The sequence below is a fragment of the Bombina bombina genome, chromosome 6 (genome assembly GCF_027579735.1).
Source record: "Bombina bombina isolate aBomBom1 chromosome 6, aBomBom1.pri, whole genome shotgun sequence".
In the NCBI taxonomy this organism is placed as follows: domain Eukaryota; kingdom Metazoa; phylum Chordata; class Amphibia; order Anura; family Bombinatoridae; genus Bombina; species Bombina bombina.
Window position 1 is genome coordinate 936,473,219 of NC_069504.1, and position 24,371 is coordinate 936,497,589.

The window sequence follows — 24,371 nt, forward strand, 5'->3', positions numbered from 1 at the left end:
TGACGTAGTTACTATTCTTCACGGGGGGAGTGATTATGCTAATTAGCCATGCACTCTAGTTGTTGATATCCAGGTTTCACGCCGGATACTATGGGATGTGAGCACACTGGTGTGGCTGACCCAGAACTGTTTTTTTTTTCTTTTAATTACATTAGGGTATAAATAGGGAACGGGTATGTTAAGTTGTTAGGGAACATTTTGGAGATATTGAAAGAAACACATTGAGAAAGGTCCCAGTGTGGTACCGAAACGTTTGGGGTAACTATGCAGCTATAAGCTGATGTGATGCGATTGTGATTAAAAGTATATCATTCTCAAAAGACCGGTGAGTGCAGCGTTTTTCTTCTTAAGGAGGATTAAAGGAGTTATATATATATATATATATATATATAATTATACAGGTATGTAGGTATATATATAAACATATATATATATATATATATATATATATATATATATATGTAAATATAAAAATGTGTATATATATATATATATATATATCTATATATATATATATATACACACAGTATCCCACAAAAGTGAGTAAACCCCTCACATTTTTGCAAATATTTTATTACATCTTTTCATGTGACAACACTGAAGAAATGATACTTTGCTACAATGTAAAGAAGTGAGTGTACAGCCTGTATAACAGTGTAAATTTGCTGTCCCCTCAAAATAACTCAACACATAGTCATTAATGTCTAAACTGTAGGCAACAAAAGTGAGTACACCCCTAAGTGGAAATGTCCAAACTGGGCCCAAAGTGTCAATATTTTGTGTGTCAATTATTTTCCAGCACTGCTTTAACCCTTTTGGTCATGGAGTTCACCAGAGCTTCACAGGTTGCCACTGGAGTCCTCTCCCACTCCTCCATGACAACATCATGGAGCTGGTGTATGTTAGAGACCTTGCACTCCCCCACCTTCCATTTGAGGATGCCCTACAGATGCTCAAAAGGGTTTAGGTCTGGAGACATGCTTGGCCAGTCTATCACCTTTACCCTCAGCTTCTTTAGCAAAGCAGTGGTCGTTTGGAGGTGTGTTTGGGGTCGTTATGTTGGAATACTGCCCTGCGGCCCAGTCTCCAAAGGGAGGGGATCATGCTCTGCTTTAGTATGTCACAGTATATGTTGGCATTCATGGTTCCCTCAATGAACTGTAGCTCCCCAGTGCTGGCAGCACTCATGCAGGCCCAGATCATGACACTCCCACCACCATGCTTGACTGTAGGCAAGACACACTTGTCTTTGTACTCCTCACCTGGTTGCCACCACACACGCTTTACACCATCTGAACCAAATACGTTTATCTTGGTCTCATTGGACCACAGGACATGGTTACAGTAATCCATGTCCTTAGTCTGCTTACCTTCAGCAAACTGTTTGTGGGCTTTCTTGTGCATCATCTTTAGAAGAGGCTTCCTTCTGGGATGACAGCCATGCAGGCAATTTGATACAGTGTGCGGCATATGGACTGAGCACTGACAGGCTGAGCCCCTACCCCTTCAACCTCTGCAGCAATGCTGTCTTCTACGTCTATTTCCCAAATACAACTTCTGGTTATGACACTGAGCATGTGCACTCAACTTTGGTCAACCATGAGTTATTTTGAGGGGACAGCAAATTTACACTGTTATACAGGCTGTGCACTCACTACTTTACATTGTAGCAAAGTGTAATTTCTTCAGTGTTGTCACATGAAAAGATGTAATAAAATATTTACAAAAATGTGAGGGTGTACTCACTTCTGTTGGATACTGTATGTATAGAAATACCTATTTATAAATACATGACATATTCTGCTATGTGCAGAACATTTGATTGTAAAATATTTACTGTAAATACATAATTAACGCCTTTATTAAATATGAATATAGCATAAATATGTTTTTTCATATATATATATATATATATATATATATATATATATATATATATATATATATATATATATAAAAATAACAGTCAGTGGAATGGGCACTCCATAAAACAAGAACAGCCTCCAGTGTGCACTTACAAAAATATCCAAAAATGCAAATAGAGAAAAAGGCACTCATTGAAAAATATATAAAACTTAACATTTGATAAGTCACATAAAAAGCATAGCGTTTCGGGAACGTTACGTCCCCTTTGTCAAATGCATGATACAGCAAAGAAAAATTACAGAGCAGTATACAGAACATCATAACCCATCACCTTAAATACCCATATGTTACTCCATAGAACGCTGAGGCACGAATGCGGCTCGTGTGTAGGGTCGGAAGGCAGTGACGTCACCAAAAGCTTGTGGTAAATGATTAGAGAGTGACCCTGCACGGAGATAACATAATGTGAATAATAAAACACATTTAAAAACATCATATTCTACTACTACTTGCCCTTTATGAATTGCTATGTTAGTGTTAGACTATGATGTTTTTAAATGCGTTTTATTATTCACATTATGTTATCTCCGTGCAGGGTCACTCTCTAGTCATTTACCACAAGCTTTCTGTAATTGATCATTGTGGGATGATATACTTTGTATGCTTATGATCGCTTATGTGCTTTGTTTTGACAGGCGATCGAGATGCTTTCTTATTGGCCGGTTTGTTATGACCATGCGTCTCTACGTTGCCATGTGAGTGAATGTCCCGGCGTGATGCACGCTGGTGACATCACTGCCTTCCGACCCTGCACATGAGCCGCATTCGCGCCTCGGTGTTCTATGGAGTAACATATGGGTATTAAAGGTGATGGGTTATGGGTTTTTCTTTGCAGTATCATGCATTTTACAAAGGGGACGTAACGTTCCTGAAAGTTTATGTTTTTTATGTGACTTATTAAATGTTAAGTTTTATATATTTTTCAGTGAGTGCCTTTTTCTCTATTTGCATTTATATATATATATATATATATATATGTGTGTGTGTGTGCGTGTGTACATTTCCAATTCTTTGTTATAGGTGTATATATGTCCATCAGTACATATACAGTGTACGCATATAAAAACATATGTACACACACACACACACACACACACACACATATATATATATATATATATATATATATATACATACATACATATATATAAATAAAAAACCTGAGACCTCATATATTTGAGTCCTTATAATTTTTTTGTGCAATATTTTTTTTGATCATTTTTTATTAGATAATGTTATTTTAAGTGTAACTATACTTTACAATGCATTTTTGATGTGTTTAGTGGCATTTTTTAGTTTTGGAAAACAGTTAACTAGAGCTCTGAGGACACGATAATCATTCTAGCATAAATCACAATTGCACTTCATTGTTGGTTGATTAACAGAAGACACAGCCCGACTCAAGTGCAATAATATTTAATAGGGCGTAAGTGCGCAAATGGATACTTACAAGATATAAAACGATACACGCAGTAAAAAATCAATATGGATTAAAAGTGGCATAAGTTCCGGACCAGGTGACGGATGGAAGTCTCTCCCATATATCTGCTCCACCTCAGCCGTTGGTAACCAAGTCCAGAGCTGGATACAGAAAATGCCTCCAGTCGATCCTGGTATATGCTTTTAAAGTAAAAACCTCTACGCGTTTCATCTGAGAACGCTCAGATTTTTTCAAGAGTGAATAGGTCAGCAGCTTTAACCGGCTTTTTACAGAGCCAATGAAAGACATGCATTAACACAATTACCGATGGTGTGTTAAGACACGCCTCTAGGGTGTTACATTTATAATGGTACAACATTTAAAATTATACAAAATATAACATAATACGAAAGAATCAAAAAATATAAAAAATCAAATTAAGCATATAAAATGAGAAGGATACACATGACGCCTATAGTTAAAAATTATAATCATTAGGATATACACTAAAATATGCGCTAAAATGTATACCAGCATATAGGTATAAATGCACACAATCACTCTTATAATTCTAAACACTCTTATATGGATCAAATGCCACAATAAAAATGTCTAGGCAATGTGTGATGTGCATAGTTTTTTTTTTTTAAATAATTAATTCAAAAGATGTTTTTTTATATAAATGCTTATAAATCTAACTCTATGTTTAATTCTAGGAGGTGCACTGAGTCTAGTTGGTAAATCCTAAAGGATTCCCTATGTTGTAAAGTTAGTAATCTGTTGGGGTATCTATTGGGGGGTATCCAGTCTATGATTTTAATTTTCAGGCTTTTAGGATCTGAATTGTGGTGTATTCTGAAATGCTCAGGGACCTTATGGGTTTTCAATCCTATTTTTATGTTATTCACATGTTCATTGAGTCTAGCATAGTAAATGAGGTTGAAAAAAGACCGAAGTCCAGGGGGGCGTGTCTAACCAGCAGCCATGCCGGACTGAAATTTCAGTTACTCCACGGATCCATAAGCTAACTTGAAAAATATCATAAGAAACCCCTGGCATCCACACTTACAACTTATCTATTCGATCTCTTGAGGGGAACCTGAGCATGAATATATAATTGTTCCTGCATAGAAGGCTTTGAAGAAGCTGGACCAGGCGGACAATTATTTATCATTTGCCTACCTTATATTTTTCAACCTAACCCCCCCCCCACCCCGGTTTACCGGGTATAGAACTATCAAGGTAACGGTCTAATCGCTCTTGGCTAAGGGTAATACAGATATCTTCACCTAACATGAGCTTTAAAGATAGGCGTCAAGAGGCGGCGGCTTTAAACCCTGTGATGGCCCTCGACAGATGGGAGGCTTGTGTGCAGCAGAAGCTGGATGTCTGCTTTAACAGCTTATCGAGGCATCTCCTTACCTTACTTGAAAGCTGGCTGCCTGAAGAGAATGCTGATGACCAAACCACCTACCTAGTCTGGAGCAGGGACCGAGAAGCAGCTGGGGTTGATTTGCGCCTCAGTAGTGAGAGTAACGGAGTTGCGCACTTAGAATCTACAACCCTGGATGACCTCTTCACTGATGGAGTTTCGTATAAATGGCGACGGTCCGCTCCCCTCAACCTCACTATTGTGGCAAAACATTCCGAGACAGCTGCTGAGGTGGAGAAGCACTGCAAGAAGTTCCCTGACTCCTCGAGTCCTGTATGGCCTATTAACTCTATGTCAATTCCTATGAGTGCAGAGTCCTGGATTATAGAGCCCACAGAGCTGATGCTTGAGGATACATGGAGACTATGTGACCCGGTCGGGGTGTTAGCTCTGGCCTCATCTTATGTGAGCTATATACAACTTTACTCCGGTATGTGCCTTGCAAATAATCAAGCTAAAGTCACCATCTGTTTTTTTAAATCTGGTGTGGGGTGACTGATATACATTGACTATACCTGTGAGGGCGAGTAGAGGCTACCAAAAGGTTATCTCTCAAACCTGTATGCTCGCCATTCCTCAAACTCTGGCTTTAGGAAGAAGAGATTATCATTGGTGTGTCAGAACATTTACTTAGTTTGTGTGCATTTTAACTTCTTTATTTTGTTCATGCTTCCAATTGCAACCTTGCCCAGTTATTTAAGAGTTTTTCTACAGTTGGACTCTCTTGACATAAGACAAGGATATAAGTTGAGTTTTTATTTGGGTACACCTCTATTCTGTTTTTCAGGGAGGGCTATGTGAAACGGATTTTGGATGGATGCTCTATTAACCTTGCTAACCTATACTTGTTTTAATCTATGATGTAAGGGTCCTGTTTTTGCTTCACTGTCTATTTGCCTGGATATTAGTGTCCCTTGTTTGTCTAATTCTTATCAATGATATATGTTTGCTTCCCGTGTGGATCCCCCATTTTCATATATACCTTCTTTTGACATAGGGCACTACTATGAGTCTACTTTTATATACTAATAGCATTAAAAATAAATAGAGTATCGCATAGCATCAAATTAATAGCTCTAACCTAGTGGAAGGCATACTTTGGGTTAGTACATCCCTGCACATATGAAGTTCAAATCTCATAATAATATGTGACGCAAGCTGTATGTTCTCATAAAAGAGCTCATCCTATTAACCCAGCTCTCATTGCCCTCTAATTTATTTTTATTTTTACACATAATAAGCTTGGCTGCCATACATTTTTGTGAAGTTATGCTTAGTCAGACCTCTGACTGTTGGAAGGCAGCTGCATACATTATTATAACTATTAGGCGGTCAGTAGATATGATCATAATATAGATCTCTTTGTGACATGACAGTACTTAGTCACACATTAGTTTTCTAGGCCACAGATATACTGCTCTACATTGATCTGCCTTAGATTACATAGTCACACTACTTTTAACTGCTACAGGGCAACTAATTCCACAAATCCACCTATTGTCTATGTTTAATATGTGAATGGTGACTGATATTTCTAGTAACATATAGACTAAGTCAGATAAGAGTATTAACTAGCCTAGGCAAGAGAAGTTTAGAAGCTATTGTTTACAGTTGTTCCTGCAAGCATGCTTATTCAAAGATCTCATTGTCATATTGCTTTGAACTAGATAGATATATTCAGACCACAGGTATATCCTTATATTATACTCATTGTTATTTCTGTTGGGAAATAAGCTCTATATATCTTTGCAAATATATGTCTTTAGATTTATTGAATGTCTATCATTGCCTAGTTAGAGAGTTCTGTATACTTTAAGCTATATATTTCACTCAGCCACTTCCACAGCCTACCTCCCATCAATATTTCCTTGGTTCAGGAGTCATCACTTTAAATACTACCCCTCCTTCAGTTTGTTCATAGGTAAGACCTGAGAATGGCCTTAGATATCCTAGGAGGAATGGACTTTACATAACCATTTTACTGTGGTCCACTATATTTTCACTTATATTTAGACTGTTAGACACTGTTGACTTGACACGCCCCCCCCATTCCCTTCCCTTTATCACTCTAGAGCGGCGCTTGCCGGCTGCTTCCCCCACCCACAACCACTACTAAGGCCCACAAGTGGCCATACAAAAGCCAAATTCCCTCTCTACCCATCATTAGACTTTTCAGATCCAAAAGTGACCACTAGAGCAAAGCAGGGAATCATTACTATTATAAACAAGAAAAATGAGGTTCCATTTTCAGACACTTGCATTATATAACCACTACCATAGACTGCCACTTCTTATATATACGCACTATGTAACCTTTCCAAATGATTCTAATACTCTCCTTCCCGCAGTGTCGATAAGTAGCACAACTAGTAGCTGGAAGGACAGCCAAATAACTTAAAAGGTGATCTAATTTCTTATGTTAAGTATACTTACCATTGTGATGACAATTGTTTTCCTCTGTGGTAATCATTTACGCCTAACTGGCCTGTATTATTCATATCTATGGTAGTGCTGTTTTCTTTGTTTGACCTGTAATTACAATCATGTATTTGTACATTGATGTCTGTTAAGTTACTATTGCCATTGTTTCCAAAAACCTCAATAAAAAAAGTATTAAAAAACAATAATATATATCACTTAAAAAAATAAAAAGACCGAAGTCCATTGAGTTCAACCTATACAAATCTAAAATATATACAAAAAGCTTCAGTTAAGCTTAAATAATCCCACTAAGAGGTGACCCATTTAATACTAGCAATCATATCCATGAATTTTGTTTATAGACAGAAATGTATCCAAACTATTTTTAAATGTACAGGGAGTGCAGAATTATTAGGAAAGTTGTATTTTTGAGGATTAATTTTATTATTGAACAACAACCATGTTCTCAATGAACCCAAAAAACTCATTAATATCAAAGCTGAATAGTTTTGGAAGTAGTTTTTAGTTTGTTTTTAGTTATAGCTATTTTAGGGGGATATCTGTGTGTGCAGGTGACTATTACTGTGCATAATTATTAAAAACAAATATATACCCATTTCAATTATTTATTTTTACCAGTGAAACCAATATAACATCTCAACATTCACAAATATACATTTCTGACATTCAAAAACAAAACAAAAACAAATCAGTGACCAATATAGCCACCTTTCTTTGCAAGGACACTCAAAAGCCTGCCATCCATGGATTCTGTCAGTGTTTTGATCTGTTCACCATCAACATTGCGTGCAGCAGCAACCACAGCCTCCCAGACACTGTTCAGAGAGGTGTACTGTTTTCCCTCCTTGTAAATCTCACATTTGATGATGGACCACAGGTTCTCAATGGGGTTCAGATCAGGTGAACAAGGAGGCCATGTCATTAGATTTTCTTCTTTTATACCCTTTCTTGCCAGCCACGCTGTGGAGTACTTGGACGCGTGTGATGGAGCATTGTCCTGCATGAAAATCATGTTTTTCTTGAAGGATGCAGACTTCTTCCTGTACCACTGCTTGAAGAAGGTGTCTTCCAGTAACTGGCAGTAGGACTGGGAGTTGAGCTTGACTCCATCCTCAACCCGAAAAGGCCCCACAAGCTCATCTTTGATGATACCAGCCCAAACCAGTACTCCACCTCCACCTTGCTGGCGTCGGAGTCTGACTGGAGCTCTCTGCCCTTTACCAATCCAGCCACGGGCCCATCCATCTGGCCCATCAAGACTCACTCTCATTTCATCAGTCCATAAAACCTTAGAAAAATCAGTCTTGAGATATTTTTTGGCCCAGTCTTGACGTTTCAGCTTGTGTGTCTTGTTCAGTGGTGGTCGTCTTTCAGCCTTTCTTACCTTGGCCATGTCTCTGAGTATTGCACACCTTGTGTTTTTGGGCACTCCAGTGATGTTGCAGCTCTGAAATATGGCCAAACTGATGGCAAGTGGCATCTTGGCAACTGCACGCTTGACTTTTCTCAGTTCATGGGCAGTTATTTTGCGCCTTGATTTTTCCACACGCTTCTTGCGACCCTGTTGACTATTTTGAATGAAACGCTTGATTGTTCGATGATCACGCTTCAGAAGCTTTGCAATTTTAAGAGTGCTGCATCCCTCTGCAAGATATCTCACTATTTTTGACTTTTCTGAGCCTGTCAAGTCCTTCTTTTGACCCATTTTGCCAAAGGAAAGGAAGTTGCCTAATAATTATGCACACCTGATATAGGGTGTTGATGTCATTAGACCACACCCCTTCTCATTACAGAGATGCACATCACCTAATATGCTTAATTGGTAGTAGGCTTTCGAGCCTATACAGCTTGGAGTAAGACAACATTCATAAAGAGGATGATGTGGTCAAAATACTCATTTGCCTAATAATTCTGCACTCCCTGTATGTAGGGTATTGGCATTTACTACCTCCTAATAAGTTCCACAATTGTATTGCTCTTACAGTGAAAAAATGTTTCCGTTGCAGGAGATTAAATCTTCTTTCCTCCAACATTAAATTGTGACCTCTGGTCACAAACAATTTTCTTGGAATGAACAGAGCTTCTGTCATCTCTGTATATGGGCCTTGAATATATTTATATAAAGTAATCATGTCACCTCTTAAGCGCCTTTTTTCTAAAGAAAACAGACCCAGTTTGGCTAGCCTCTCCTTATAGCTTAAATTCTCCAATCCCCTTATTAGATTTGTGGCCCTTCTCTGAACTTTTTCTAGTTTTGCAATATTTTTTTGGTGATCGGTCCCCAGAACTGCACTCCATGCTCAAGGTGAGGTCTTACCAGGGATTTATATAGTGACCAAATTATGCTTTCCTCACTTGAATCAATGCATCTTTTAATACATGCTAGTATCTTATTAGCATTTGAAGCCGCTGCCCTGCATTGTGCACCTATCTTTAGCTTGTTATCTATTACTACCCCCAACTCCCTTTCCTCCTGTGTTTGGCTAAGTCTTGTCCCATTTAAATAATACGTTGCCTGCTTATTTTTACTTCCACAATGTAGAACCTTGAATTTTCCCATATTAAATCTCATTTTTCATTTACCTGCCCATACTTCTAATTTTTGCAGGTCCCTTTGTAACAAAAGTTCATCCTGCGGTGACCTAATGACCTTACTTAACTGCAAAAATAGGGATGTCGCTATTTAATCCTTGCTCCAAGTCATTTATAAAAATTTTAAAAAGAATAGGGCCCAGTACTGATCCCTGGGGGACTCCACTGATTACTTTTGTCTAATCTGAGTATGATCCATTTACTAATACTCATTGTTCCCTATCTTTTATCCAGTTATTTATCCATGAGCTAACATTTTCAGCTATTCCCAGTCCCTTAATTTTGTGCATTAATCTCCCATGTGGCACTGTATCAAACGCCTTTGCAAAATCTAAGTATATCACATCAACTGATCCCCTTTATCTATATTTTACTTACTTCCACATAGAATCCAATTAGATTAGTTTGACATGATCTATTTCTCATAAAACCATGCTTCAAATATCTTCCCCACTATTGATGTCAGACTAACTGGTCTATAGCTTCCTGGATCATCCCTACTTCCCTTTTTGAAGAGTGGCACCACATCAGCTTTACGCCAATCCTGGGATACCATGCCTGAGGATAATGAGTCTTGAAAAATTAAGAGGTTTGTCTATAACAGTGCTAAGCTCCCTTAACACCCTTGGGTATATTCCATCTGGGCCTGGAGTTTTATTTACCTTAATATTATCCAATTTGTTCCTGATATCCTCTATACATAACCCAGTTAATGGTATGGGCTGGCATGTTCTATTTTGTTCCAAAGTATCATCTAATGGTTCCTCTCTTGTGTATACTGAAGAAAAAAACTGGTTTAGTATCTCAACCTTCTCCCTGTCACTGTTAATCATGCTACCCTCCACACATTTTAACCCTTTAAGGACACAGCTTTCAGTTTGCTCAATTGTTTTATGACGGAAAAATTCCATCATATGTCCTTAAGAGGTTAATGTACCTATATTGTCTTTCTTAGATTTTTTGCTATTTATGTACTTAAAGAACCTTTTAGGGTTAGACTTAGACTCCTTTGCAATTCATTTTTCATTTTCAATTTTGGCTAATTTGATTGCTTTTTTGCATGCTTTGTTACATTCCTTATAAATATGGAATTTTGAGTCTGTTCTATTTTCTGTGAATAATTTAAATGCCCTACGTTTTTTCCTAATTTCTCTTAACACATTTATATTCAGCCACATTGGCTTGGATTTTTTATTTTTATTTTTATAACCATATGGTATTTGTTGATATGTATATTTATTTAACAACGTTTTAAATGTTATCCATTTATCTCTGCATTTTTATTAGAGAATACTTTGTCCCAATTTATGTTATTTAATTAATTCCTAAATCATTGAATTTTGCTTTCTTAAAATTAAAAGTCTTGGTTAAACCTTTAAGACAGTGCTTATGAAAAGAGATTTCAAATGTGACCATGTTATGATCACTGTTACCCAAATGTTCTTTGACTTCTATGTTTGATATTATAGCTGTATTATTTGATAGCACTAAATCCAATATAGCGTTACCCCTAGTTAGCTCCTCTATTAATTGTGACAAGAAGTTATCCCTGAGGACATTTAAAAATCTACCCCCTTAGCTGAATTACTAGTTTCATTGGAACAGTTTTTATCAGGGTAGTTAAAATCTCCCATAATTACAGCACTGTTGTTAGCAGCCTTACCTATTTGCATTAGTAGTTGAGTTTCATACAGGTCACTAATGTTGGTGGGCTTGTAGCATGTTCCTAGTAATATTTTTTTAGGATTTTTCCCCCCACTCTTTATTTCCATCCACAGGGTCTCTACATTGTCGCCTGTATCAGAAATATCCTCCCTTATTGTAGGTTTAAGGTTAGGTTTAATATACATGCAGATTCCTCAAACCCTTTTATCATTTCTGTCCCTCCTAAATAAAGAATACCCCTCTAAGTTACCTAAAGCTCTGAGGTTGCGCTATACAGACGCTCATTACATAATACAACATGAATATTAATAAGCAATATTCAAATTTAACAAAGTGTTATACTGTGTTTTTAGTGTAAATATTTCACATTCCACATTTATGTTCTTCACATAGGTGAATATGTTTTAAGTATTTATAAAAAGATATTCATATATATCTTTAAATAATCATCTATATACTGTATAGGTATAGATATATATATTGTACCAAAAAAGCATTTTATATATATACTAGTCCTAAAGCCCGTTCACACGGGCCATTTTTTGTAGTGGAGCAGGTCCCACCCCTTGCGCTCTCTCCCTCCTCCTCTCTTTTGCTCTCTCTCTCCCCCCTCTCTTTTGAGCTCTTTTTCTCCCCCTCTCTTTTGAGCTCTCTCCCCCCTTCTCTTTTGCGCTCTCTCTCTCCCCCCTCTCTTTTGCGCTCTCTCTCTCCCCTCTCTTTTGCGCTCTCCCTCCCCCCTCTCTTTTGCGCCCTCTCTCCCCCTCTCTTTTGCTCTCTTTCTCTCTCCCCCTCTCTTTTGCGCTCTCTGTCTCCCCCTCTCTTTTGCGCTCTCTCTCTCCCCATCTCTTTTGCGCTCTCTCTCTCCCATCTCTTTTGCGCTCTCTCTCCCCCCATCTCTTTTGTGCTCTCTCTCCCCCTCTCTTTTGAGCTCTCTCTCTCCCCCATCTCTTTTGCACTCTCTCTCCCCCTCTCTTTTGATCTCTCTCCCCCCTCTCCTTGCTCTCCCCTCCTCTCGCTCCCCTCCTCTCTCTCTCCCTCTCTCTCTCTCTACCCTCTCTCTCTCTCTACCCTCTCTTTTGTGCTCTCTCTCTCCCCCTCTTTTGCTCTCTCTCTCTCTCCCCCCTCTCTTTTGCGCTGTCTCACCCCCTCTCTTTTGCGCTCTCTCCCCCCTATCTTTTGCTCTCTCTCTCACCCCCTCTCTTTTGTGCTCTCTCCCCCCTCTCTTCGCACTCTCTCCCCCAATCTTTTGCTCTCTCTCTTCCCATCTCTTTTGCGCTCTCTCTACCCCTCTTTTTTGAGCTCTCTCTCCCCCATCTCTTTTGCGCTCTCTCTCCCCCTCTCTTTTGAGCTCTCTCTCTCCCCCCTTTCTCTCTCCCCATCTCTTTTGCGCTCTCTCTCCCCCTCTCTTTTGAGCTCTCTCTCCCCCTCTCTCTTCCCCCTCTCTCTCTCCCTCCCCTCTCTCTCTCTCTCTCCCCCATCCTCTCTCTCTCTCACCCCCCCTCCTCTCTCTCTCACCCCCTCCTCTCTCTCTCACCCCTCCTCTCTCTCTCTCTCTCTCTCTCTCTCCCACTCCTCTCTCTCTCTCTCTCACTCTCTCTCCCCCACTCCTCTCTCTCTCTCTCTCTCTCTCTCTCTCTCTCTCTCCCCCTCCTCTTTCTCTCCCCCCTCCTCTCTCTCTCCCCCCTCCTGTCTCCCCCATCCTCTCTCCCCCCCTCCTCTCTCTCCCTCCTCCTCTCTCTCTCCCCCCTCCTCTCTCTCTCTCCCCCCTCCTGTCTCCCCCCTCCTCTCTCTCTCTCTCCCCCCTCCTCTCTCTCTCCCGCCTCCTCTCTCTCTCTCCCCCCTCCTCTCTCTCTTCCCCATCCTCTCTCTCTCCCCCCCTCCTCTCTCTCTCTCCCCCATCCTCTCTCTCTGCCCCCTCTCTCTCTCTTCCCCCTCCTTTCTCTCTCTCCCCCCTCCTCTTTCTCTCCCCCATCCTCTCTCTCCCTCCCCCTCCTCTCTCTCTCCCCCCTCCTCTCTCTCTCCCCCCCTCTCTCTCTCTCCCCCCCCCTCTCTCTCTCCCCCCCTTCTCTCTCCCCCTCCTCTCTCTCCCCCTGTCCTCTCTCTCTCCCCTGATCTCTCCCCTCTCTCTTTTGTGTTCTCTCTCTCTCCCCCTCTTTTGCTCTCTCTCTCTCCCCCTCTATTTTTTGCTCTCTCTCTCCTCCCTCTTTTGCGCTCTCTCCCCCCCTCTCTTTTGCTCTCTCTCTCTCCCCCTCTCTTTTGTGTTCTCTCTCTCCCCCCTCTCTTTTGCTCTCTCCCCCATCTCTTTTGCGCTCTCTCCCCCTCTCCTCTCTCTCTCCCCTCCTCTCTCTCTCTCCCCCCTCTCTTTTGTGCTCTCTCTCCCCCCTCTCTTTTGCTCTCTCCACATCTCTTTTGCGCTCTCTCCCCCCTCTCCTCTCTCTCTCCCCTCCTCTCTCTCTCTCCCCTCCTCTCTCTCTCCCTTCCTCTCTCTCCCCCTCTCTCTCTCCCCTCTCTCTCTCCCCTCATCTCTCTCTCTCCCCCCTCCTCTCTGTCTCTCTACCCTCTCTATCTTGTGCCCGGCCATGCCCCCTTCACACCCAACCACGCCCCTTTCATGACCATTCACGCTCGGTCACGCCCCTTCACATCGACCACGCCCCCTTCACATCGACCATGCCCCCCACTCACACCCGACCATGCCCACTTCTGCCGCAGATGAGATCAGCTAGGAGTAGGACTCAAAGGCCAGGTGTGTTTGTCCTCATGCTGTCTCTACTGCGCATGACAGCTTCGGACAAACACACTTGGCCTTTTATATAATAGGATATATATATATATGTATATATATATATATATATTATTTTTGTTTAATACAGGGATGGAATGATGTTTTGTCTGAATGTTTAATGATGTATATGGTTAAATATAAGACTGCACACTTACTGGTAGTTAGATAACAAATTGGTGATCTACAGAAGGAACTAAATAAGTTTGAAGATACTGCTGAGGAGAACAAATATGTTATCATACAAACTAAAGAATCTAAATAAAGGGATACAAATTATTATTCCAGGTATTTGTCTGGCATAGGCATTATTGAAGAAGACCAGTATATAACAGAAAAAAATAATCACGCTAGGGAATTACAGCAGAAAGTTAATTATAGTGAACCCAGGAAAGGGTATAGATGACATAAAAATCAAAAGGGAAATGATGGGTTGATTTTTCAGAAGTTGAATCTGGTACTACTGATAATGATGGTTCCCTCTCTACCTTGTCTAGCTCCTTTGATAAAAATACAGGGTCAGAAACCAATTCTAATGGGGCTGTCTCAGAGGTTACCATAGTAGTTGCGATGAACCAAAGGTAAAAAAACAAAGAGACTCTCAAATTGAACAATTGGGAGCTAGACCAAAGGAACAGAGGGTAAATCAACAAAAATATGTTCCCAATTCTATCTATCCACTCTAATAAATAGTCTCCAAACTCTACCCAAAGGGTCACCAGCTACAAAAATTTAAACAAAACCAATAGTTAAGTTTTTCAAGTAGTACCTACCCAAACAAAGTGGAAGGTCAAGACAACACCTTCCGAGTAAGAGGCAGAGGGAAATATATATTAAGGAATGTGACAGTCAACAAAACATAGCTAACAGGGTAATTATAAATCTTTCCTCTTATGCTTTAAATAAAGTGGTTTACATTTTTTTCCAACTAGAAATGATTTGTTCCAGACTATACTTGATATAAACATGTTTGTTCAGCAACTAACATTAAAAAATGTTTTATTACTACAAGACTGATAAAGCTAATAATGTAATTTTAATGAGAATGGTATAGAAAAATAAAAACCTTGAACTTTGAAGACACCTGTGCACTTTGAACTTTAAGATCACTAGAATCTCACCAAAGTAACAAATTGAGTGGAGATGCATGTGTAGGAAAATCTATTAGGCCCCAATCTAACTTTTAACGTGTTTTGGAAGATCGCACATCATTGTCACAAGTTAAAACCAAATTAAATTTAAATGTGTCTGTACATGAGAGGGAAGCTATAAGATCTTTACAATCTATCAAGTCATTTCATTATTAGGAATTCCGATTAAGTAGGAAGTGTGGTAGTAATGGATTATGTGAAAAAAGATTTACAGCAGCTTAATGACAAGGAAGCATATATTCATCTGAGCAGCAATCCAACAAAAAAGTTTCAGAAATAACTTATAACCTTATTGGATGATGATTTGGATTTGGGTATAATTGATCAGAAAACATTTAAAGGCTTATATGTAAGTTAGCCTTTCCACATCTTAGATAAGGTGGTGATTTTTCATCTTATGTCTCTGTTGAAAATTTCACCACACAAGGCTATGTAAAATGTTCCACAACCTATGCTATCTATGTAACTGAACATTTAAAACAATGTGTTGGTGTCACTACCAGGAATGTTCGAACAAGAATTCGAGAACATTTGGGATATATAAGCAATGATGTTACCTGTTCAGCTATGTTACAGCTTTTCATAGAGAAATGTAACAAAAATGTGGAAACATTTAAATGGAATGAAATAGAAGCTCTACATGTACCACATAGAGGTGGTAGTATACTCAGTAACTTGTAAATACAGGAGGTGTATTGAATACATAAAATGAAGGGGCCTATTTATTAAAGGTCTTGCGGACCTGATCCGACAGTGCGGATCAGGTCCACAAGACCTCGCTAAATGTGGAGAGCATTACCCTCTCCGTATTCAGCATTGCACCAGCAGCTCACAAGAGCTGCAGGTGCAATGCTGCCCCCTGGAGACTCGCGGCCAATGGGCCGCCAGCAGGGGGTGTCAATCAACCTGATCAGGTTGATTTCCGTTGATTCCTGTCCGCCTCATCAGAGCAGGTGGACAGGGTTATGGAGCAGCGGTCTTTAGACCGCTGCTTCATAACTGTTGTTTCTGGTGAGTTAGAAGACTCACCAGAAACACGGGCCCACAAGCTCCATACGGAGCTTGATAAATGGGCCCCGAAAACTTTAGTAACTGGGGGTTTCAATTCAAAATTCGATATTATCAATTATTGGATTTAAAGTTTTTTTTCTATAATAAATGTAGCAGAGTATGAAATCACTGTCTTTTAGGGCTATTGAGTTCACTCTATATGCTATTCAACTTCTAACAAATACTCTGTGTGTATGAGTATCAAGTATGTTTTACAGGTTAAAGGTAAAGTGTAATTTATACCATTAATAACATGAATATACCAATTGATAGCAGTATAATGCATGAAATATTGTGTCTGTTCCCTTTTATTTGTATGTATTTTTGTCCAGCATAGAAGTATTGTACACATATGTTTTTAATTGTCAGGGGAATATGTCACACCTAGAAAATCTCAAGGAAGGGATGACAGGAAATATCACAATATAAAGTTTGGAGCAAAGTGCACCAAGTAGCAGAGGAAAGCACATGAAAATTAAATGTATGACAGCAAATGCAAGAAGCATTATGGGTAAAATCAGATGGAACTCTTAGTTGCAGAAGAGGACTATGGTTTTATCAGTATAAATTAAACTTGGTGGGATGATTCACATGACTGGGCAGTTAACTTAGAGGGTTATACTTTATTGAGGAGGGACAGAAGTAATAAAAGGGTTGAAGGAATATGCATGTATATTAAACCTAACCTTAAACCTACAATAAGGGAAGATATTTATGATTATACAGGTGATAAAGTAGAGACCCTGTGGGTTGAAATAAGGAGTGGGGGGGGGTACTAAAAAATATTACTAGGAGCATGTTTCAAGCCCTTAACATTAGTGACATGGAGGAAACTCAACTACTAATGCAAATAGGAAAGGCTGCTAATAATAACAGTGCTGTAATTTTTGAAGATGTTTAAATGTTTCCAGGGATAACTTCTTATCACAATTAATAGAGGAGCCAACTAGGAATAAAGCTATATAGGATTTAGTGCTATCAAACAATTAAGATATAGGGCCATGTTTATCAAGCTTCATATGAAGGCTCGCCAGAAACAGAAGTTATGAAGCAGCAGTCTAAAGACCGCTTCTTCATAACCTGTTCGCCTGCTCTGAGGCAGCGGACAGCAATCAACACGATCGAATACGATTGGGTTGATTGATACCCCCTGCTAGCGGCCGATTGGCTGCGAATCTGCAGGGGGCGGCATAGCACCAGAAGTTCACCAGAACAGCTGGTGCAATGATAAATGTCAAGAACGTATGCTGTTGCCATTTATCGATGCGCAGCTGACATGATCCGCAATATCGGATCATGTCCGCTTGCACATTAATAAATAAGCCCCATAATATCAAACATAGAAGTCAAAGAGAATTTGGGTAAAAATGATCATAAAATGGTCACATTTGAAATCAATTTCCATAAGCAGTCTCTTCAAGGTTGAACTAAGATTTTTAATTTTAAGAAAGCAAATGAAATCATTAAATAACATAAATTGGGACAAACTATTCTCTACTAAAAATACAGAGGATAAATGGATAACATTTAAAAAGCTAAATAAATATACATAACACATACCATATGGTTATAAAAATAAAATAAATAAATCCAAGCCAATGTGGCTAAAAAAAATTGTGTAAAGAGAAATTAGGAACAAATGTAGGATATTTAAATTATTTAATGAAAACAGAACAGTACAGTAGCTTAATTGCAAAGGATTCTAAGGCAAACCGTAAAAGGTTTTTAAGTACAAAAATAGTAAAAAATCTAAGAAGGACAATATAGGTAGATTAAATTTCATGGAGTGTAGCATGATTAACAGTGACAGCGAGACGGCTGAGGTACTAAACCAATTATTTTCTTCAGTATAGACAAGAGAGGAACCAATGGAGGATAATTTAAAACAAACTAGAAAATACAAGCCATGAACTGGGTTATATCTAGAGGATATCAGGAAAAAAATGGATAATATTAAGGTAAATAAAGCTCCAGGCCCAGATGGAATACACCCAAGGGTATTACGGGAACTAATCACTGTTATAGACAAACCTCTACTCTTAATTTTTCAACACTCATTATCCTCAAGCATATTGCCCCAGGACTGGCATAAAGCTGATGTGGTGCCACTCTTCAAAAAGGAACCAGGGCTGATCCATAAAGCTATAGACTAGTTAGTCTGACATCAATTGTGGGAAGGAATTATTTTGTTGAGTATATTCGTATAAACAAGATTGAGAGGCCTATTTATCAAGCTATCAACCACAAATACGCTGGAATTCCACAGCGTAATTGTGGAGAGCTTGATTCCCCTTAGTTATCAAAGCCTGACATAACATACGATCCGCCGGTCTCAGTTTGACACAGATTGATGCTTACGTCACTACAGATGTTCCGAATGCAAATTCGGCACTATCTGACTACTTTTGCTAGTTAACAAATTCCTAGCAGGTACACTCGCCACTATTCTGGCCCAGCGTACCTGGTTTTCAATCCGCCGCCCTGGAGGTGGCGGATGCCATAGGAATCAATGGGAGTCTGAAAGCAGCGAAAGCTCATGTTCGCTGCTGCCCGATATCCCATTGATTCCTATGGGAGAATAAAAGTTACATTTACACCTAACACCCTAACATAAGCCCTGAGTCTAAACACCCCTAATCTGCCGCCCCCTATACCACCGCCACCTACATTACACTTATTAACCCCTAATCTGCCGCCCCCTACACCGCCGCCACCTACATTACACTTATTAACCCCTATTCTGCTGCCCCGACACCGCCGCCACCTACATAAAGTTATTAACCCCTATCCCGCCGCTCCTGGAGCCCACTGCAACTAAATAAATGTATTAACCCCTAAACCGCCAGCCCCCCACATCGCCATAAACTAAATTAAACTATTAACCCCTAAACCTAACTTTATATTAAATATTAACTCATCCCTATCTTATAATAAATTTAAACTTATCTTTAGATTTAAATTAAACTATATTAAATTATATTAAATTATATTAAATTAATAATTAACCTGCCCTAATTAATATACTAAAATTACATTAAACTATATTAAACTAATAATTAATCTACCCTAAATGGATTTTTTCAACCGTAATTCCGATTGGCTGATAGAATTCTAACAGCCAATCGGAATCTAAGGGACGCCATCTTGGATGACGTCATTTAAAGGAACCTTCATTCGGGAAGAAGACGTCGTGAGAAGAGGATGCTCCACGTCGGATGTCTGGAAGATGGAGCCGCTCCCACGCTGGATGGATGAAGATAGAAGATGCCGTCTGGGTAAAGACTTCTGCGGGCTTGGATGGAGACTTCGGCCACTTGGATGAAGATTTCTGCCGGCTTCTTGGAGGATGGATGTTGCATCTTCAAAACTGTAAGTGGATCTTCAGGGGTTAGTATTAGGATTTTTTAAGGGTTTATTGGGTGGGTTTTAGATTTAGATTAGGGTTTGGGCTGCAATAGAGCCAAATGCCCTTTTAAGGGCAATGCCCATCCAAATGCCCTTTTCAGGGCAATGGAGAGCTTAGGTTTTTTTAGGTAGGTTTTTATTTGGGGGGGTTGGTTGTGTGGGTGATGGGTTTTACTGTTGGGAGGTTGTTTTGTTTGTATTTTTATTTACAGGTAAAAGAGCTGATTTCTTTGGGGCAATGCCAGGCAAAAGGCCCTTTTAAGGGCTATTTGTAGTTTATTGTAGGTTAGGATTTTATTTTGGGGATGGGCTTTTTATTTTCATAGGTTTCTTAGATTAAGTATAATTAGTTTAAATCTGATCATTTTTTTTTATTTTGTGTAACTTAGTGTTTGTTATTTTTTGTAACTTAGTTGTTAGTTTTTTGTAATTTTGTAATTTTTAGTTGTAGAATTACATTATTTGAGTAGGGTTAGGTTTTTAAATATATTCTATAGTTAATTTAATTTGTAGTTTATTGTAATTTTAGTATAACAGTTAGGGTAGGTTAATTATTAGTTTAATATAGTTTAATTTAATTTTAGTATAATAGTTAGGGTAGATTAATTATTAGTTTAATATAGTTTAATTTAATTTTAGTATAATTGTTAGGGTAGATTAATTATTAGTTTAATATAGTTTAATTTAATTTTAGTATAATAGTTAGGGTAGATTAATTATTAGTTTAAGATAGTTTAATTTAATTCTAAAGGTAAGTTTAAATTTATTATAAGATAGGGATGAGTTAATATTTAATATAAAGTTAGCGGGTTGTTAGGTTTAGGGGTTAATAGGTTCATTTAGTTTATGGCAAAGTGGGGGGCTGGCGGTTTAGGGGTTAATAACCTTATTTAGTTGCAGTGGGCTCCGGGAGCGGCGGGACAGGGGTTAAGAACATAATGTAGGTGGCGGCATTGTAGGGGGCGGAAGATTGGGGGCTAATAACATAAAGGCCGCGGGTCTGCAGGGGGATGCGTTGCGATGTCTTGTGAGCTGCTGGTGCAATGCTGAATATGGAGAGCGTATTGCTCTCCGCATTCAGCGATGTCTTGCGGACCTGATCCGCACTGTCGATCAGGTCCGCAAGACATTTGATAAATTGGGGCCCATATGACTAAACCGCATAAGACTTTGTTTCTCTACCATTGCTTCACGCTGTGTTTTCATTTTAATATGTCAAAGATGAAAGGAAATTATCCAAATGGTGCGCCAGTAAAACAAGTACGTTTATTGATGCCAAGTAAAGCTAAAACAGCATGCAATCCAGGGTAATCCAAAGGGTAAAAGTAATGGCAGAAACAACCAGGTCTAAGGCGTTTCAGCTCAGCAAAGCCGTACTCGTAAACTTGTGGTTGACCTGCCTTAATGGCCTAACTATCAGCGTGATTACGAATTTTGAGCGCTATAGAGAAATTAACGAACGCCACACAAGTTATGTTATTTAATTTCCTATAGCGCTGCTCAAACATACGCCTTTTGTGTGCGATATGGTTGCGTTGAGCTCCATACCGCACACAATCAGAGCACTGCTGAGACATGCTCATGCACGCTTTTCCCATAGACATCAATGGGGAGAGCCGGCAAAAAAAAAACTAACACCTGCGATCGTGGAAACAGAAATTCCGTAACGCAACCCCATTGATGTCTATGGGTAAACTAAAATACTGTTTAAACCTAACACCCTAACATAAACCCTACGTCTAAACACCCCTAATCTGCTGCCCCCAACATCGCCAACGCCTGCCTATAGTAATTATCCCCTAATCTGCCGCTCCCGATATCGCTGCTACCTAAATAAAAATTATTAACCCCTAATCTGCCACTCCCGATATCGCCGCCACTATAGTACATTTATTAACCCCTAAACCACCAGCCCCCCACATCGCAACAAGATAAATTAAATTATATTAACCCCTAAACCTAACCCTAACGTAACCCTAACCCGAACGTAACCCTAACCCTAACACCCCCTAACTTTAATATAATACAAATATAGCTAAATTAAATGTACATGTATTAACTAAATAAATCTATTAACCCCTAAACAGCCAGCCCCCCACATCACAACAAACTAAATTAAACTATATTAACCCCCAAACCTAACCCTAAACCTAACCCCTCCTAACTTTAACATATTTAAATTAGATCTAAATTAAATTTACAATTATTAACGAAATAATTCCTATTTAAAACTAAATACATACATACCTGTAAAATAAAACATAAGCTAGCTACAATATACTAATAGTTATATTTTAGCTAGCTTAGGTTTTATTTTTATTTCACAGGTAAGTTTATTTTAACTAGGTAGACTAGTTAGTAAATAGTTAATAACTATTTACTAACTGCCTAGTTAAAATTAATACAAACTTACCTGTGAAATAAGACCTAACCTGCCTTACACTAAAACCTAACATTACCAAAAATATAAAAAAAAACTACCATTACAAAAAATAAAAAAATCTATCATTTCAAAAAAACAAAAATCAAAATTATCAACAAAAAAAGATTAATCCTATTCTAATACCCTTAAAAAACACACCTAAAAATAAAAAACACTAACCCCCATCCTCCAAACTACTAAGGGCCCTTAAAAGGGCCTTTTGGGGGGCCCTTAAAAGGGCCTTTTGTAGGGCATTGCCCTGAGATAAACAGCTCTTTTACTTTAAAATAAACGCCCCCTAAAATATACATTACACAAAATAACAAACAAATTATCAAAAATAAAAAAGAATTACACCTAAGCTAATAGCCCTATCAAAATAAAAAAGCCCACCCAAAATAAAAAAAACCTAGCCTACAATAAACTACCAATGGCCTTTAAAAGGGCCTTTTGTGGGGCATTGCCCCAAAGATTTCAGCTCTTTTACCTGGAAAATTAATTCAACCCCCCCAAAAATAAAACCCACCACCCCCACAACCAACCCCCCCAAATAAAACCCTAACTGTAAAATAACCTAAGCTAACCATTGCCCTGAAAAGGGCATTTGTATGGGCATTGCCCTTAAAAGGGCATTTAGCTCTTTTACTGCCCAGACCCTAAACTAAAAAAAAAACACCCAAAAAACCCTTAAAAATCCACAACCAACCCCCCCAAATAAAAACCCTAACTATAAAATAACCTAAGCAAACCATTGCCCTGAAAAGGGCATTTGTATGGGCATTGCCCTTAAAAGGGCATTTAGCTCTTTTACTGCCCAGACCCTAAACTAAAAAAAACACCAAAAAAACCCTTAAAAAACCTAACACCAACCCCAAGACGATCCACTTATAGTTGTTGAAGTCCCGCTTGAAGGATCCATCCAGCGAAGTCCTCATTCATGCGGCAAGAAGTCTTCATCCAGGCGGCCTCTTTTATCTTCATCCAGCCTGCGAAGTCCTCATCCATGCAGCAAGAAGTCTTCATCCAGGCGGCCTCTACGATATTCATTCAAACGGCATGGAGCGGGTCTATCTTGTAGACATCCGTCACGAAGCTCCTCTTCTTACGATCGCCACCGTAAACTGAATATTCAATGCAAGTGACATTCTCCAAGATGGCGTCCCTTGCATTCCTATTGGCTGATAGATTTGAATCAGCAAATAGAAACTCATAACTATTGACTTTAGATGGCGTTATTGATCTTGTGGTTTTAGACTGTAACGTTCACTTTTTAGCCTAACCGCAAAACTCGTAATAGCTGCGCTATGGGAATCCAATGAAAATACATAATTTTTACCTGTGCGGGACAGACGTTGCAGTACAGGCTAAAAGGTGTGTGGTACACCTATACCGACAAGACTGGTAAAAGCTGCAGTGCTGTTTTAACGCTAAAAATGCCATATTTTCAGTGTTAAAACTTGTAATCTAGCTGTAAATACACAAATTAATTGGATAACTGTTGTGCCAACACCAAACAATGTATTAACCATTTCATTATAACAATTTAATGTATTATGGTATAAGGATCCCTAGCTTAGGATAAATACAAAAACAATGCTACAATCTTAATATTGCTATGTGTAAATATTGTATATAGATAAATATATTCAGCTTGATGGAAAGGAGTGGTAAAAGGGGGAATATATATATATATATATATATATATATATATATATATATATATAAATATATATATATATATATATATATATATATATATATATATATAAAACTACCACTTGTACTGTTCATTTTAATATGTTCATAATACAGAATCATATTTTGTAACTATCTATTGGGTGCCGACACTTCTTTTTCATATATAGAATATGTATTTATGAATAAATAGAACATATTCTGCTATGTGAAGAACATTGTAATATGAATAACAATATTTCATGTCGGGTTAGTGCACTTGAGAATATGCGATCGAGTTTGTGCACAAGTAGCGTTTTTTTTTTTTTGGATCTTTTTTTGCTCCAGTGACTTCTATAGGAGAATACGGTAACACGATATTCTAACTTCGGATTTTTGTGCACATCCAG